This window comes from Aethalodelphis obliquidens, unplaced genomic scaffold (assembly GCF_003676395.1).
Source record: "Aethalodelphis obliquidens isolate GAN/ISIS:26980383/991018 unplaced genomic scaffold, ASM367639v1 scaffold52, whole genome shotgun sequence".
Lineage (NCBI taxonomy): Eukaryota > Metazoa > Chordata > Mammalia > Artiodactyla > Delphinidae > Aethalodelphis > Aethalodelphis obliquidens.
The window spans coordinates 13,601,457-13,618,064 of NW_020837996.1; positions in this window are offsets into that span (position 1 = coordinate 13,601,457).

Sequence of the window (16,608 nt, forward strand, 5' to 3'; positions counted from 1 at the left end):
GGGCAAAATGAGGACTGCAGCCCAGGAGACAGCACCTCATATAGTTCTGAGAAACTGCTCCAAAGAGGTAGGGGGGAAGGTCAGTATATATGTGATTTTGGTGAAGGGGGAGTACATGCAATCCAGCACATATATTTTTGCAGAAGGTTTCTGCTAGTCACAAGGAGCAGTCATCACCATGAAGGATTTTAGTGCTTCTCTAGATATGAGGAGATACAAGAATTGGGCTCATAAAATCGGCTCCTGAAAATACCTAACTATCTGAAGACCTGTTCTGCCAGTTTCTCCCAGAGCACAGGGTGCCTCATTTCAGCTCTCCACCCTGAACTCCTTTCGGGGGGTGTTGAAAATCAGCAGTGGCAGCAACACATGATTTAATCCTTGTAGAGGTAGATGGCAAGTGCCAATGGCAATGCCAATTTGTAGTTGACACCATCATCATCATAATCATAACAACAATAAGAATCATAACCACAATAAAAAGAACAAAAACTTCAGTAGCCATCATAGTTGATATTTATTACTAACCCACCATGTGCTACATGCTCTTCTAAGTGCTTTTCATATGCTATCTTAATCTGTTCTTCATAACAATAACCCTATGAGGAAGGGACTACTATTAGCCCCATTAAACAAGATGAAATACTTCACTCTGTGTGACAGACTCTAGGTCCATCCACTTCATTACAAATAGATCAATTTCGTTTCTTTTTATGGCTGAGTAATATTCCATCGTATATATGTGCCACATCTTCTTTATCCATTCAGAGTGAAGTAAGTCAGAAAGAGAAAGACAAATACCGTATGCTAACACATATATATGGAATTTAAGAGAAAAAAAATGTCATGAAGAACCTAGGGGCAAGATGGGAATAAAGACACAGACCTACTAGAGAATGGACTTGAGGACACGGGGAGGGGGAAGGGTAAGCTGGGACAAAGTGAGAGAGTGGCATGGACATATATACACTACCAAATGTAAAATAGATAGCTAGTGGGAAGCAGCCGCATAGCACAGGGAGATCAGCTCGGTGCTTTGTGACCGCCTAGAGAGGTGGGATTGGGAGGGTGGGAGGGAGGGAGACACAAGAGGGAGGGGATATGGGGATATATGTATATGTATAACTGATTCACTTTGTTATAAAGCAGAAACTATTGTAAACTACAACACCATTGTAAAGCAATTATACTCCAATAAATATGTTTAAAAAAAGATGAAATAGCTAAGGAACAGAGAAGTTAGGCCACTTTCCCATGGTCATGCTGTAAGTGGGAAGCTACGACATGAAACCATCCTTGTCTCTCCCAGACGCCTGAGCTCTAACCACTGTGTTGAACTTCCACAAAAAATTGGACTCCCCTCTAGGGGCTTTTAAAACATACTGATGCCTATGTCCTATCCACGCTAATTAAATTAGGACCTCTGCTAACAGAGTCCATCGCACCAAATCATCTTAAAGGCTCTCCTCATGATTCTTTAGTACAGCCGGTGTTAAGAGCCATGGAGAGAGCAAAGCAGAGAGCAGAGGCAGGCAGGCCAGCTGGATTCAAAGTGTTCACAAAGAGCAAGAAACAAACCAATCAGACAGAAGCCAAATAGGGTAAAACTGGCCTAAGAGTTTATAAATCAGTTGGGAGAACCTTGGCATTAACTTACTATGAAGGCAGTGTTCTAAATGGACAAAGATTTCTAGAATAGCCCACTGGGGCCTAACTGACCCATATAATGAGCAATCTAAGGTACCAATAATATAGATTGCATTTGAACTCTTCAGAGTAAGAGGGCGAAAGAACAGATGACAGATTCCACCATCTTTTCTGGTCTGATTCTAACTATACTTTTACAGTGGTCCAGGTTAGATTTGGGTACATTCTCACCTTACCTTCTGAATTGTCTTTATGTGCCTTTCCCCAGGTGTTTCCCTTAGCTCCCCACTGGAGTGGACACACTCAGGTCCCCAAGGCAACTCGATCTGTGATATGTCCACCTCCAAATGACATAGTTCCCTGAGCAACACGTGCTCTCTTATAAAACTCCTCACTGAGGCTGGACACACTCAGATCAGCTTTAGGCAGGCCCTGAGAAGCAACCAGCACTGCCGCTTGAGGGGACAGATCAGTTTGCCACCAGTGCAATCACCACATAAGGGTGGTAATGAGGCAGCACAACAGCTCCAATACCCGCCGAGCTTGAGTCAGTGCAGCTGTTGGATGCAAATGGTTCTCCTGTCTCCTCCTCAGATCTTTCTCTGTCAATTTGAAGGGGTGTTCTTTTCAGTTTCATTTGCCCAATCAGACCTCCCATTTGCATGTTTCCTTGTCCATTAAACTTTTCTGTGAAGACCTCACTGGCTACAAGCCCAGCAGCACATGATAGAAAAGTCCCTTGTGTGTGTGCTCTGTTTTATTTCAGTTCAGCCCAAGTGCAATGTCACTTTGCTCCTCATCAAAACCCTGTGGGTGATACAAGGTAACTGATACTTCTCCCCATTTGTCAGGTGATAAATTGAAGCTCAAAATGGAAAGTGTTAGGATTTTAAAATACTAGTTGGGAAGGAAATTATCTCAGCTCACGGCATAGTTTTTATCAGGTTTGGAATCATCGTGTTCAGTCAACAAACATTTTCTGAACACCTACCATGTGCTAAGTATCAGGATAGCACCTAGAAAGAGATAAACAAATAATGGTCGGTATTCTGAAGTGTTGATAGTCTAGAACAGATATTGACAAACCTTACATTCTGGGCCAAATTTGGCCCCAAACCTGTTTTGCTAAGTCAAGTGTTATTGAAACACACCCAGGCCCATTCATTTGCAGGTCGCCTATGACTGCTTTGTGCTACATCAGTGGAGTTAAGCAGTTAATAGAAACCGTGTGGCCCACAAACCTGAAAATATTTACTATCTGAGTCTTTCCAGAAAAATTTTGCTGCCCCCTGATCTAGTAGAAGGAGGCTTAAGTGAAACCAAGTGTTGCAGGTGTTATTACAGAATTCTGTAAGCAGTATACAGTGTGGACTCAAATGAAGCAGGGGGTGACTTCATAAAAAAGATGATGTCTTGAAAGTTATCCAGGCAGAGAGGTAGGATACAGGAATGCAGGCCGAGGTAGCCATATGAGCAAAATAATGAAGATTAAATAAAGCAAGGCTTGGGCTTCCCTGGTGGCACAGTGGATGAGAGTCCGCCTGCCGATGCAGGGGACACGGCTTCGTGCCGCGGTCCAGGAAGATCCCACATGCCACGGAGCGGCTGGGCCCGTGAGCCATGCCACTGAGCCTGCACGTCCAGAGCCTGTGCTCTGCAACGAGAGAGGCCACAGGCTCTCAACAGTGAGAGGCCCGTGTACCAAAAAAAAAAAAAAAAAAAGTAAGGCTCATTAGGCATTTATGGTGGACATGGGCAGGGTAGAGGAGGAAGAGCCAGCAGAAGTGGTGGTCAGAGACCATGACAGAAGGGCTTTGTATGCAAACCTAAAGCCACTGACTTTGGGCCAGAGAGCCTTTGAGTTTTTATGTGACAGATGCAGCCTATACTAAAAATGAAATCCTATATTTCTCTTCCAGGCTGAGCAACCACCCTGGAGGATTTAGGGTTCAGTTACCATGTTGCCATTATAGAATAAGATGAGGTATAGTTTCAACTGAGTAAAGTGAATCTCTTTTAAATGAAATTTCAGGCTGTTTCTTCCCCTTATAATAGTTCATGGCAATAGCTAAGAAAGAGAGTCACAGGGTACTGTGGGAGTAGATGATCAAGAGACCTAGCTTAATCTGGGGGAGTTGAGAAGGTTGTCCCCAGGAAGTGACACTGAAGGCAAGATCTGAGACCTGAGTACACATTAGCCAGGAGCCTCACGTGAGAACTTTGTCTTAACATTTTAAAATCTGCAAAATCAAGTTACCCCTCTTCCTGGGAAGGTCACTGGGTTAAAATATCATTGGGTCCACCTGTAAAATGGAGATGATAATGGTACCCACATCACAGGGTTGCTCTAAGGCCAAAAGGAAGTAATACATAGAAGATGGTTAACATAAGGTCTAGCACATAGTAAGCATGCCAGAAATGCTAGCTATCAATCTTAGTATATGTTTTCTTCTTATCCTATAAGAATGGTGAGCCTGTCTCGTCTAGACATAACATAATTTTGGTCCATAAATTGTTGTAAAATAATGATTAATATAGTGTTTTTGTGAATCAGTGAATCTCAGAGTCAGAAGCAATGGAGCTCCACCTCCCACTAAATGTAGGAATCCCTGTTTCCAAAGTCTTAACAGATGGTCTTCTAATACCCACTTGGATGAAGCCAGTGACTATTTGCTCCCCAACTGGGCAGCTCTGATCACAGTGAAATTCTTCTCCATATGGAACTCAAATTAACTTTCCTGAAACAGCCACCCATTGCCTTACTTCTGTCCTCTGGGTCACATAGAACAAGGCTTCTGTCCCTTCCACATGATAACCCTTCAGATCTGACAGTAGCCTTCCCACCCAGACTGCAGAATGGGATCCCTCCATTGCACTGCACTCTCTTCTCTCTGTGACCTTTAGTGATTTTAAAAGACAGAGGCCTTTACCACAAAGCTCACATCTCATTCATCTCTGTATCCAAGCATCCAGCATAGTGTCTCATGTATAGTAGGCACCCAGCAAATGTTTGTGAGAAATGAAGGAAAGAGTAATAGACTATTTCCAAGTGTATTACTCTTTTTTATTGAAGTATAGTTGATTTACAATGTTGCATTCGTTTCATCTCTACAGCAAAGTGATTCAGTTATATATAGACATGTATATATATGTGTTATATATACATACATATATAAAACTTTTCAGATTCTTTTCCATTATAGATTATTACAAGATATTGAGTATATTTTGCTGTGCTATACAGTAGGTCCTTGTTGGTTTTCTAGTTTACATATAGTGGTGTGTATCTTTTAATCCCAAACTCCTAATTTATCCCTCCCCCCTCCACTTTCCCCTTTGGTAACTGAAAGTTTGCTTCTGTGAATCTATTTCTGTTTTGTAAATAAGTTCATTTGTATCATTTTTTTAGATTCCACACAAAGTAATATTCCATGATATTTGTCTTTCTCTGTCTGACTTTACTCAGTGTGATAATCTCTCAGTTCATCCATGTTGCTGCAAATGGCATTATTTCATTCTTTTTTATGGCTGAGTAATATTCCATTTTATACATATATATATATATATATATATATACCACATCTTCTTTATCTGTTCATCTGTTGATGGACATTTGGGTTGCTTCCATGTCTTAGCTATTGTAAATACTGCTGCTATGAACATTGGGGTGCATGTACCTTTTCAAATTAAAGTTTTCATCTTTTCTGGATATATATCCAGGAGTGGGATTGCTGGATCATATAGTAACTCTATTTTTAGTTTTTTAAGGAACCTTCATACTGTTCTCCATAGTGGCTGTACCAATTTGCATTCCCACCAACGTTCTAGGAGGGTTCCCTCTTCTCCACACCCTCTCCAGCATTTGTTATTTGTAGACTTTTTGATGATGGCCATTCTGACCACTGTAAGGTGATACCCTATTGTAGTTTTGATTTGCATTTTTCTAATAATTAGCAATGTTGAGCATCTTTTCATATGCCTGTTGGTCACCTCTATGTCTTCTTTGGAGAAATCACTATTTGGGTCCTCTGCCCATCTTCTGATTGGGTTGTTTATATTTTTGATATTGAGCTTTAAAACACAAAATAAAGCTGAATAATCATTCAGCCAGTTTCATTTCAAACTCTAGTGTGTGTCAGAAAACATGACAGGGAACTTAGTAAAGATGCATATTTCTGAACCACACCCAGAGATTCTGATTCCATCAATCTGGAGTTTTCCCAGTTATCTGCAATTTTACCAAGCACCTTGGTTTTATCTGAATCAGGTGACCACACTTGGAGAAATGTTGCTTTAAGCACTCCAGGCATCAAACCAGGCAACTTTTATTAAACTTGATGTTTGGAAGCAGCAAATACATTTCAGTTATTTCTACCTAGAACAACTTTTTGTTTGCTCTCTTATATGTATTTTTTTCTTCTTGAAGTATTTTTTTCTGGGTTACCCAGCCATAGCTCCCCTCCCATGTTGAGCGGTAAGTACATTCTTCTCAGGCCTCCTAAGGAGATAATAAGGCATTGCAATTGATTGCAATTTATTAATCAGAGCAGGATGTTACAGAGTTTGAGGGTTGGGGACGGTGAGTGAAACACAGTCCTGAAGTCTATTATAAATGCCAGGCAAGGGCACAGAGTGACAACGGAATAAGACAAAAATACACAGGATGTTTTAAGCTGATTCTCTATTTTACACTGTGGTGTCCCAATCTATAAAAAGTAGATATTAAAACCTGACTGGTGTACCACCACAGCCTGGTGTGAACCTTATTCTATAAATATTTATTGAGTGCCTATGAGGTGACAGGTACTAAGATGCTAAGGATACATCAGAGAACAAGACCAAATTCTTGCCTCACAGAAGCACAGATAATATATATGTGTGTGTGTGTGTGTGTGTGTGTGTGTGTGTATATAAAATTACATATATTTACGTTATACTATATTACATGACACAGCAAGTAAGTAGAACTGAATAATGTGATAGAGAGGAATGGAAGGGTGCAGGTGAGGTCTCCTAAAATACAGGGAGGTCAGAAAAGGACTATCCAGGGAGGTGATATTTAGGCAGAAACCTAAGTGATGTAAAAGAGCCTGGCTTGTGAAGAGCTGATGAGAGAAAACTTCAGGAAGAGGTAATGACAATGCAAAAGGCATAGGAGGGCATCAGAGGGTAAGGAGTGGACTCTGCATATTGGACAAACAGCAGAAAGGCCTGCATGACTGGAACAGAGTGAGCAAGTTAGGAGGGTGGTAGATGCAAATAAGATCACACAGACAGAAACACACTGAAAAGTAGTCCATAATGGAACAGTTTTGTTCTCACAGGATAGTAAGCCACCAAGGACCATTATCAATCATCTAATCCAATCCGTTCACTCAACAGATATAAAACCACAAACCTAGAGAGGTTAACAGATTTCTCTTAAGTAGTAGCCTAAGACTAGTGCTCAGGTTTTATAATGTGTAATAGAGCTTTTGTTGTCATCTTTCCTGGTTTTCTTCTTCCTCATCTTCCATTTTTCTTTTTCTTCCTTTGTTTCTCTCTTCCTTTCCCTTTCTGCTAAGTCCTCCTCTGAGTTCCGAATTTCTCTTCCTTTTTTTCCTCCTTTTTCTATCCTCTCCTCCTCTCCATCCTGCTGCCTCTCTCTTCTTCCTCATGACATCACTCTTTTCTAACCCCATGGCTTGTGGTCAGTGTTACATCAAGGCAACAATATTTATCCCTACGTGAAAACAGTTCTAACCAACACTTTTCGCTACTTAACAACATGAGATGATTTCAAATCCTGAAATCTGCAAACCTCAAAATACCACTCCCCTAGTCATCCCTCCCTCTCTTTAAAAGCTACCTGTTATTTCCACTAAAAAAAATATCCCTTTTCCTAGTGTCTGATTTAAAGCCACTTCCATGATTACAGAGCATCTGCACCCCAATGCAAGATATTTGATAGAGTAGGTAAAAAGCATGACTCAATTCAAACAGAGCATCTAATATAAAGGGTCAAGCATTAACTACAAGTCACTGCCATTAAGTACAGAGGACATTAGACAAACCACAGGAAACTGCTACCCCTCTTAAAGAGTTCTGTTTGTTCATATCTGCCCCATTTCTGAAAGCAGAAGTCTTATTTCAGTCTAGAGTCTTATGAGAGATGATAGGCAATAGTGATACTTTGAGCATTGTTATTGGTGACCCACACAGATGTCTGATTCTATACTGTGAGTATAGAAACAATGCAACGTGAGTTCATCATGTCTTCTCCCCAGCACATATTCCCAAATGAGTCCTAATACAAATCTCTGACCATTATATTCCAATTTCATATTTCTAACAACATAACTAGAGAATGCAGAGCTGGCATCTGTAGAAATTGATTTTTCTTTTTCTGTATAAAGAGTCCTTTGCTGTCACAACAAAGCATATTCTTTTCCTTAGAAAGAAAGTGAAAGGAATTACTGGGAGTACTTTTATCCTGCCAAGTAACCAACATCAGTCTTCCACACAGTTTTTCAATTCTTCCAACTCTGCCACTGCTAAAAAAGAATAGCTACACACACATAACTGAGTCTCTAAAAAGTAACAAGACAAAATTTATTCCCACAGCTAATCTCCCTGGGACTCAGTTTGTTCATCTGTAAAATGAGGGAGTCAAATAAATGAGGTTTAGGTCTGTGACAACTCTACCATCCTATTCCTTCTAGGTCCTCAATTCCTCACATTAGGAATGATTCTACATGGGAAGTAGAATGAGTCTCAGACTTCTCCCTCATCTCTCTCCTTACCAATAATCAAAGAAAGATATTCTCTATGTCTTTTGATCTTGATATTATTAAAAATATGTACTTTTTATGAAATTTCAGAGGGAGTAAGAAAAAGATTAAAATTTTGTTATGGGTTGCTGTGAGATGCTGAACAGTACCTCATGATGGTTTGGGGATTCAGCCTTTGTGCTTGATTACACTTATAGGTACTGTTTAAATATATAAGAGTATTTTCTTTATAAAATGTATATGCTTAGATAAGGAACTACAAAATGTCAGAGAAGAGGTTTGGTAAATCCAAATCCCAAAAGGCAATGATGAAACTGGACAGAATTGTTAAAAGCAATCATTGTAGGGCTCTGTAAAATGACCAGAGGCAAACAATAAATTGAGAAGTGTTTATTCAGGAAAAACTACTAGATGTCTATAAGGACAGTGAGAGTCTGTGACTTTTTAGGCTGTGTCTATCCCCAGCTACCAGGCATGGTAGTTTTACCATGGCTGGGCAGAGTGTGAGAACAAACAGCTCTACAACCATAGAGGGCTGGCTTGATTTGGAGCAGAGTGGAGAAAAGTCACATGCCCAAGAGCTTTGTCAAAAATAGCAGTGATTTCAGTGCCAGTCTAGGAAGGCAAACAACACGTCTGCCTAAGGCCATGCTACTGACTGAGCCAAGCAACAGGTTAGCCAGAAATGTGATAGGGAAATGCAAGGAACAAGGCAGGCATGACAGGTTTTGATAATAACCCAGATGTTTCTGGTGGTCTAGAAGGCATGTGTCTGCTCAGGAAAGACAAGAGAAGCCCTTAGATATCTACTCATCTCTGACTGAATGTGAGGTCTTGCACAAACAGAAAGTAAAAGATGGGGCATGTTTGTTAACTGTCTGAGCTTTGGAGGCATTCTGCAATTTACACACAGAGCCATCAGCAAAAGGTTAAAATCTCAAGGTGTTTAAGCAAAACTTCTGAACAGTCTCCTGACCACTAAGCTGTGCTGACCTGGGGGCAAACCCAAGAAAGCCGGGTCTAAAAATTGTTTTTAAAAAAAGGATTTAAAAAAAAAAAACCTAATTGGTAACATCAGTGGTCACACAATGCAGGTTCGACAGATTCTACCAGCCAGCCAAGTCACTAATTAGTCCAGCCAAGTCACTAAACCAACAAACAGCTAAAACAACATCTCTTGGGAGTGGAGAAATCAGAATCCAGAGTGCTGTAACATATTGCTCATTATAATGATAAAAATGTTCAGTTTAAAAAAAATTATGAAAAACACAACATAATAGGAAAGTTTGACCAATGAAGAGAAAAAGAAAAGCATCAATATAAATTATATTTGAGGGGATCCAGATGTTTACTTTAGCAGACAAAAGACTTCAAAGCAGCTATGTAATAAATTTATTCAAATGAATAAAGGAAATAATGTTTAGAAAATTAAAGGAAAATATAACAGCAATGAATCACCAAATAGAGAATATCAGTAAAGAGACAGAAAATATAAAAAAGAACAAAATTGAAATTCTGAGTTAAATGTACAATAACTGAAATTTAAATAATACATCAGAGGAGCTCAATAGATTCTTTGAACCGGCAGAAAAATCAACAAACTTGAGAGTAGAACAAAAATACTATGCAATCTGAAAAGCAATGAAACACTGAAAAATAATAATCAGTGAAAAACTGTATTACTAAGTTTATAACATAGGACTATATAATATATATAAAAATAAATGTTCAAAGTTTAAGAAAAGAATGGAAATATATTGGAGAAATGTTTCTATTGTTCACTGGATTTAAGTTTGTATAAATCTCAAGTCAGTTTTGATAAAGAAAGATGCATATTGTAATCCCTAGAGCAACCACTAAGAAAATAACTTGTAAAATATATAATTAAAATATCAACAAAGAAATGAAAATGATCTATTTAACATAAAAAGGCAGTAAAGAAGGAACATAGGAACAAAAAAGTATAAAACACATAGAAAATAATTTGCAAAATTAGAAATAAATTCAACCATATTAAACATTAAATATAAATAGATTAAACATTCCAAATAAAATGCAGAGGCTATCAAACTGAATAAAATAAACAAACAAAAATAAGATCCAACAATATGCTACCTGCAAGAGCTTTAAATACAAAGACACTTAGACAAAAACACTTTACATACAAAGACTTAAGTTTAAAGCAAAAGAATGGAGAAAGCTATACCATGCAAAACAGTAACAATGAGAAAGCTAGAGGAGCTATACTAATATCAGACAAAATATACTTTAAGATAGAAAATGTTAGTAGAGACAAAGAGGGGTATTTGAGAATAATAAAAGAATTAATTAGGAATATATGACAACGATAAACATATTTTCACATAACAGCAGAGTCCCCAAATACATGAAACTAAAACTGACAGAAATGAAAAGAGAAACAATTGAACAATAATAATTGGAGACTTAAAAACCCTTCTCTCAAAATTGATATCAAAATTAGACAGAAAATTAGCAACAATATATAAGACTTAAGCAACACTATTAACTATCAACCAAAATGACCTGATTGACATCTAGGAAGCAATTCACCCAACAGAAAAATGCACATTCTTTTCAAGTGCGCATGGAACATTCTCTAGTTTAGAACATATACTAGGCCATAAAGCAGTATCAATATATTGAAAGGTTTGGACATCACACAAAGTATGTCCTCACAATGGAATTAAATTAGAAATCAGTGACAAAAGGAAATGTGGGAAATCCCTAAGTATTTGAAAATGTAACAACAAACTTAATAACCCATGGGTCAAAGAAGAAATCATAAAGAAAATTAGAAAATATTTTTACATGAATGAAAATGAAAGCACAACATATTAAAATTTATGAGATGTCAATAAAGCAGTACTTAGAGGTAAATTTATAGCTTTAAATGCCTATATTGTAAAAGAAGAAATATCTTAAGTCAGTAAACTAAGTTTTGATTTTTAGAAAGTAGAAAATGAAGTGTAAACTAAACCCCAAACCAAAGCAAGAAAACAGAAAGTAATAATGAATGTTAGAGCAGAAATCAATGAAGTAGAAATCAGAAAAAAAAAATAAAGAAAATCAATATAATCAAATGAGAAACTTATATCTAGACTGACAAAGAATAAAAAAGAAGACACAGATTACCAAAGTAAAAAATGAAAGAGTGGACATCATAACCAAATTTAGAAAAGTTAAAAGAATTTTCAGAAATACTATGAATAAGTCCATGCCAACAAATTATACAACTAAGATGAAAAGGAAAATTTAATAGAAAGATACAAATTACCCAAATTGACTCAAAAATAAATTAAAAATCTAGTAGACCTGTAATAAGCAAGAAGATTGAATTAATAATTAAAAGTAAACTTAAGGCTAGATGGTTTCACTGGTAAATTCTTTTAAACATTTAAATAAGAGATAATAGCAATCCTCCACAAACTCTTCCAGAAAACAAAGATCAGGGAACACAGCAATTTATTCTACAAGGCATGATACCAAGGACAGATAAAGATATCACTCACAAAAAACAAAAACAAAACAAAACCTAACAACAACAACAAAAAAACCCACTACAGACAAATATTCATCATGCACATATATGTGAAAATTCCTCAACAAACATTAGCAAGCTCCATTAACAATATATAAAAAGAACTGTACACAATGACCAAGTGGGTTGGATCCCAGGAATGCAAGGGTAAATTAGCATCTAAAAATCAATTAATGTAATACATCATATTAATAAAAGGACAAAGTCCACAAGATCATCTTAACAGATACAGAAAAAGCATTTAAAACATCCAAATCCCATTAATATTTTAAAAAAACAAAAAAACAGTGCTCAACAAACTTAGAATGGAATTTCCCCAATGTGACAAAAGGCAGTTACAGATAACGTACAACTAACATTAAATGTAATAATGAAAATCTGAATTCTTTCCCCTAACATCAGGAACAAGCTAAAGATGTCCACTTGTGCCATTTCTATTCAACACTGTGAGTTTTATCTAGTGAAATCACTCAATAAAACAGACCAAAGAGCATCAAGTTTGGAAAGAGAGAAGTAAAACTCTACACATTCACCAACAAATGATCCTGTATGTGGAAAATCTAAGGAATACACATACACATACACGCACACAAATTACTAGAACTAATAAATGCATTAAGCAAGGTCATAGGATAGAAGATCAACATACAAAAATCAATTGTATTTCTACATACAAACACTGAACAATCCAGAAATGATTTTTTGTTCCATTTATGATACCATCAAAAGAAAATAGTATTTACAAATAAATTTAGTAAAAGAAGTGCAAGATTTACAAACATCATGGAAATAAAGAAGACCTAAACAAATGGAGAGACAGTCTACATTTATGAATTGGAAGCTTCAGTACTGTTAAGTAGGAAATGTTCCTCAAATTGATATGTAGCTTAAATACAATCCTTATCAATAAATCAGGAGGGCTTTTTTTTCCCATAAATTGACAAGCTGACCTCAGATTTATGTGGAAAATGCAAGGGACTCAGGATAGCAAAAACAATTTTGAAAAAAACAAAATTGGAAGACTCACATTTCCGAATTTCAAAATTACTATGAAGCTACAATAATCAGGTTAGTACGGTGTTGGCATAAAGATAGATATATAGATAAATGGAATAGAATGAGAATTTGAGAATTTAGGACAACACTTATGGTTAGCTTATTGATTTCAACAAAGTCAAGACAATTAAATAGGAGAAAAGGCTTTTTAACAAATGATACTGAAACAATTAGATATCCACATGAAAAAATGTAATTAGAACCTTAACTTCACACCATACACAAAATTAACTCAAAGTGGATCATAGAGCTAAATGTAGGAGCTAAAATTATAAAACAACATCAAGAGCACATCCATAAAAGAAAAAAAGATAAATTGACTGTCATCAAAAACTTTAGTACTTCCAAAAGTACTATTAATGAAAAAATAAGCTATAGATTGGAAGAAAATAATTGCAAATCATATATCTGTTAAGGGACTTGTATTTAGAATATATGAAGAACACGTCAATAATGAGACAACCCAATTTAAAAAAAAAGCCAGCCTCGAAAAGTTTCTCAAAATGCTAAACATCGATTTACCATATGATCCAACAAGTCCACTCTAGGTGTCTAGCCAAGAGAAATGAAAACATATGTCCCACAGTCTTGTATGTGAATGTTTACAGAAGCTTTACTTGTAGCAGGCAAGAAGTGGAAGCAATCAAAATGACCATCAACTTGTGAATGGATAAACTCTGTGTATCTACAATGGGATACAATTCAGAAATAAAAAGGAATGAGCTATTGATAAATGCAACAACATGAGTGGACCTCAAATGAGTGAAGTAGGCCAGGTGGAGAGGATGTGATCTATCTAAAGCAGGCAATTATTGCCATATGGGAATATCAGCACCTGGGCCTACTGTTGCTGGATCTTCAGATTTCACAAAAAGAGTGAAAAGCAACCCTTGTATGTGAATTCTCTTCAGAGTTCATTTGTAGATTCTATCTGGTTATTTTGTTATCTGTTGGTTTATGCCAGGGACCAGAAACGTTGGCCAGCAGATCAAATCTGGCTCGTTAATGTTTTTAAATTGTCTGCAAGCTAGAATAATTTTATATTTTTAAATACTTGGAAAAAAAACTAAATGGAGAAAAGTAATTTGTGGGACATAAAAGTTATTTGGCATTCAAATTTTCAGTGTTGCTAATTTGTTTATTGCCTATGACTGTTTTCATGCTTGAACCACAGAATTGAGTAGTTAGGACACAGACCTGTATGTAGCACTCTTATCTCACTGCTGCTTGGTGCACTACTAATCACAATCATGCAGTTATAACTTGAGGGTATTTCAAATGTCATGCATATCACCATACAATATCTTTTTTAATTAATTAAAAATTAATTTTTGTCAAAACAAATGAAGAAAAAATAGGACCTTGAATGTTGTGCTTTTAATGCAAAGTAGTATTAAATAATTAACCTTTATTATTATTTATTATGAAATTAATTATTATTTATTATGAAATTACACAGCAAAGCATTGTGTTCATTATGAGTGACACTCTAGCTGTGCTAAGGGATTATAATTCATTTCAACATCACCAGATGAAGAACTCATTACAATATTCCCAACTCACAGGAAAACAACCGTTAGAAAAATTAGATAATTTAAAGGGATTATCTCATCCTAGTAAAATGTCTTCACACTTAGAAGAGAAATGAACCAAACTACAATTAAAGTAAGTGTCAGATGGACCCATTTATTAGCCAAGCAAGAGAAATTTACCAATGGTGAGTTAATTAAATCATGTTTAAATGTAGCCTCCAAATATATACATTCAGAAAAAAATTAATTTGTTTAAACTGTTAGGCTTTCAGTGAAAACAGTGGCTCAAAATATTGAGGACATTGGGAACAACATCAGTAGTCAATTAAAAACGAGGCAAATGATTTTGAATCATCTTCCTTGCTCTTAACTTGACACATTTTACCAATACTTTTCTGTTGTTTATTTGAAGGGTCAATGCCAAATTTGAAGTGACCAGAGAATTAGCCTCTATAAATAATTTGCATGGGATATTTATAGGGGAGAATATTTTCAGTGATTTGAAAACACTGTTCAATGAAAACTGATATGGAATCTGCTAAGATGTATTACAACTGATGGTGGTAAAAATGTATGAGGGAAAGGAAAATATATAAACAGACAAATTTATAAAAGTTATGGAAATGGAAGATATTTAAAGATATTTAAAGTGGTTATTCATTGCATTATTCATTGGCAGGTAGTTAGCAGAAAATACTTGACCCTATCATGTTATTGAACTAGCTTGCCAGCAGTGACTTCACATTGTGGATGAAGTGTCATCAGTTTCATGAATTTTAGTCAGAAATATAAGCAGAATAAGTTCCCTACCACCCAGAAGTTCAATAACTTAGCAGTGGTAAAGTTTTATTGTAAATTTTTTGAGTGGAGGGCCAAGAGTGAAATTTTTCTGAACAAAAAATATTGCTCTCAAAAAATATTGAGTACTAGATGGCTTTGAAAATTAGCTATTGCTTCAGACTTCATAATATTTCTGATTAAATTCAACCTAAAATTACAAGACAAAATAGTGTATGATAGCACAATGTACCATACATTGTGGTTAAGTAATTTCAATGTCAACTTGTTTTAATCACTAGTAATGGCAAGCTGTATTATGCACTTTCCATGCTGTAAAAGCTGAAACAAGAAGTGAGTTTTTCATTTCTATGTGAATTTGTAGCATATATTTTTTTTTCTGAGTTAAAACTGCAGTTCTAGCAACATATTGCAGACCTCAATGAAAGTGAGAAGAAAATTGTCAAATTTCAAAACTCATGTTACTGTAATTGAGGAGCTTCCACATAATCCTCAAATGAAAATGATGAGTCAGCAATGTAATGACATGGTAAAAAGAAAATATTAAGAGAAGGATCTAATAGAATTCTATAAATGCCTTCTAAGCAATGAATGTTTCCAGTTAAAATCGTATACTTAATGATACCACTCAATGGGAAAAGAAGAGTCTCTTCAATCCAGTGTTGTGACAACTGGATATTCGCGTGCAAAAAAGTGAAGTTAGAACCCTATCTTATACCACATACAAAAATTAACTTGAAATGAACCAACCTAAATAAAGAGGCTAAAACCATAAAACTCTTCAAAAAAATACAGAGGTAAGGTAATCTTTATGACCTTGAATTTCATGATGAATTTTAGGTATGACACCAAAACCATGAAAAACAAAAGAAATATAGATAAATTAAATTTTATCAAAATCAAAAACTTTTATGCATCAGTGGACACTATCAACAAAGTGAAAAGATAATCTACAGAATGGGAGAAAATATTTGTAAATCTTATATCTGATAAGGGTCTAGTCCCCGGAATCTATGAAGAGCTCCTACAACCCAACAACAAAATGACAAACAATCCAATTTTAAAATGGGCAAAGGAATTAGGCAGACATTTCTCCAAAGAAGATTTATAAATGGCCAATAAGTACCTGAAATGATGCTCATTGTTAATCATTAGGGAAATGCACATCAAAATCACGATGAAGTACCACTTCACTGCCTCACACCCATTAGGATGAGCTATTATCAAAAAAACAAAAACAAAAACA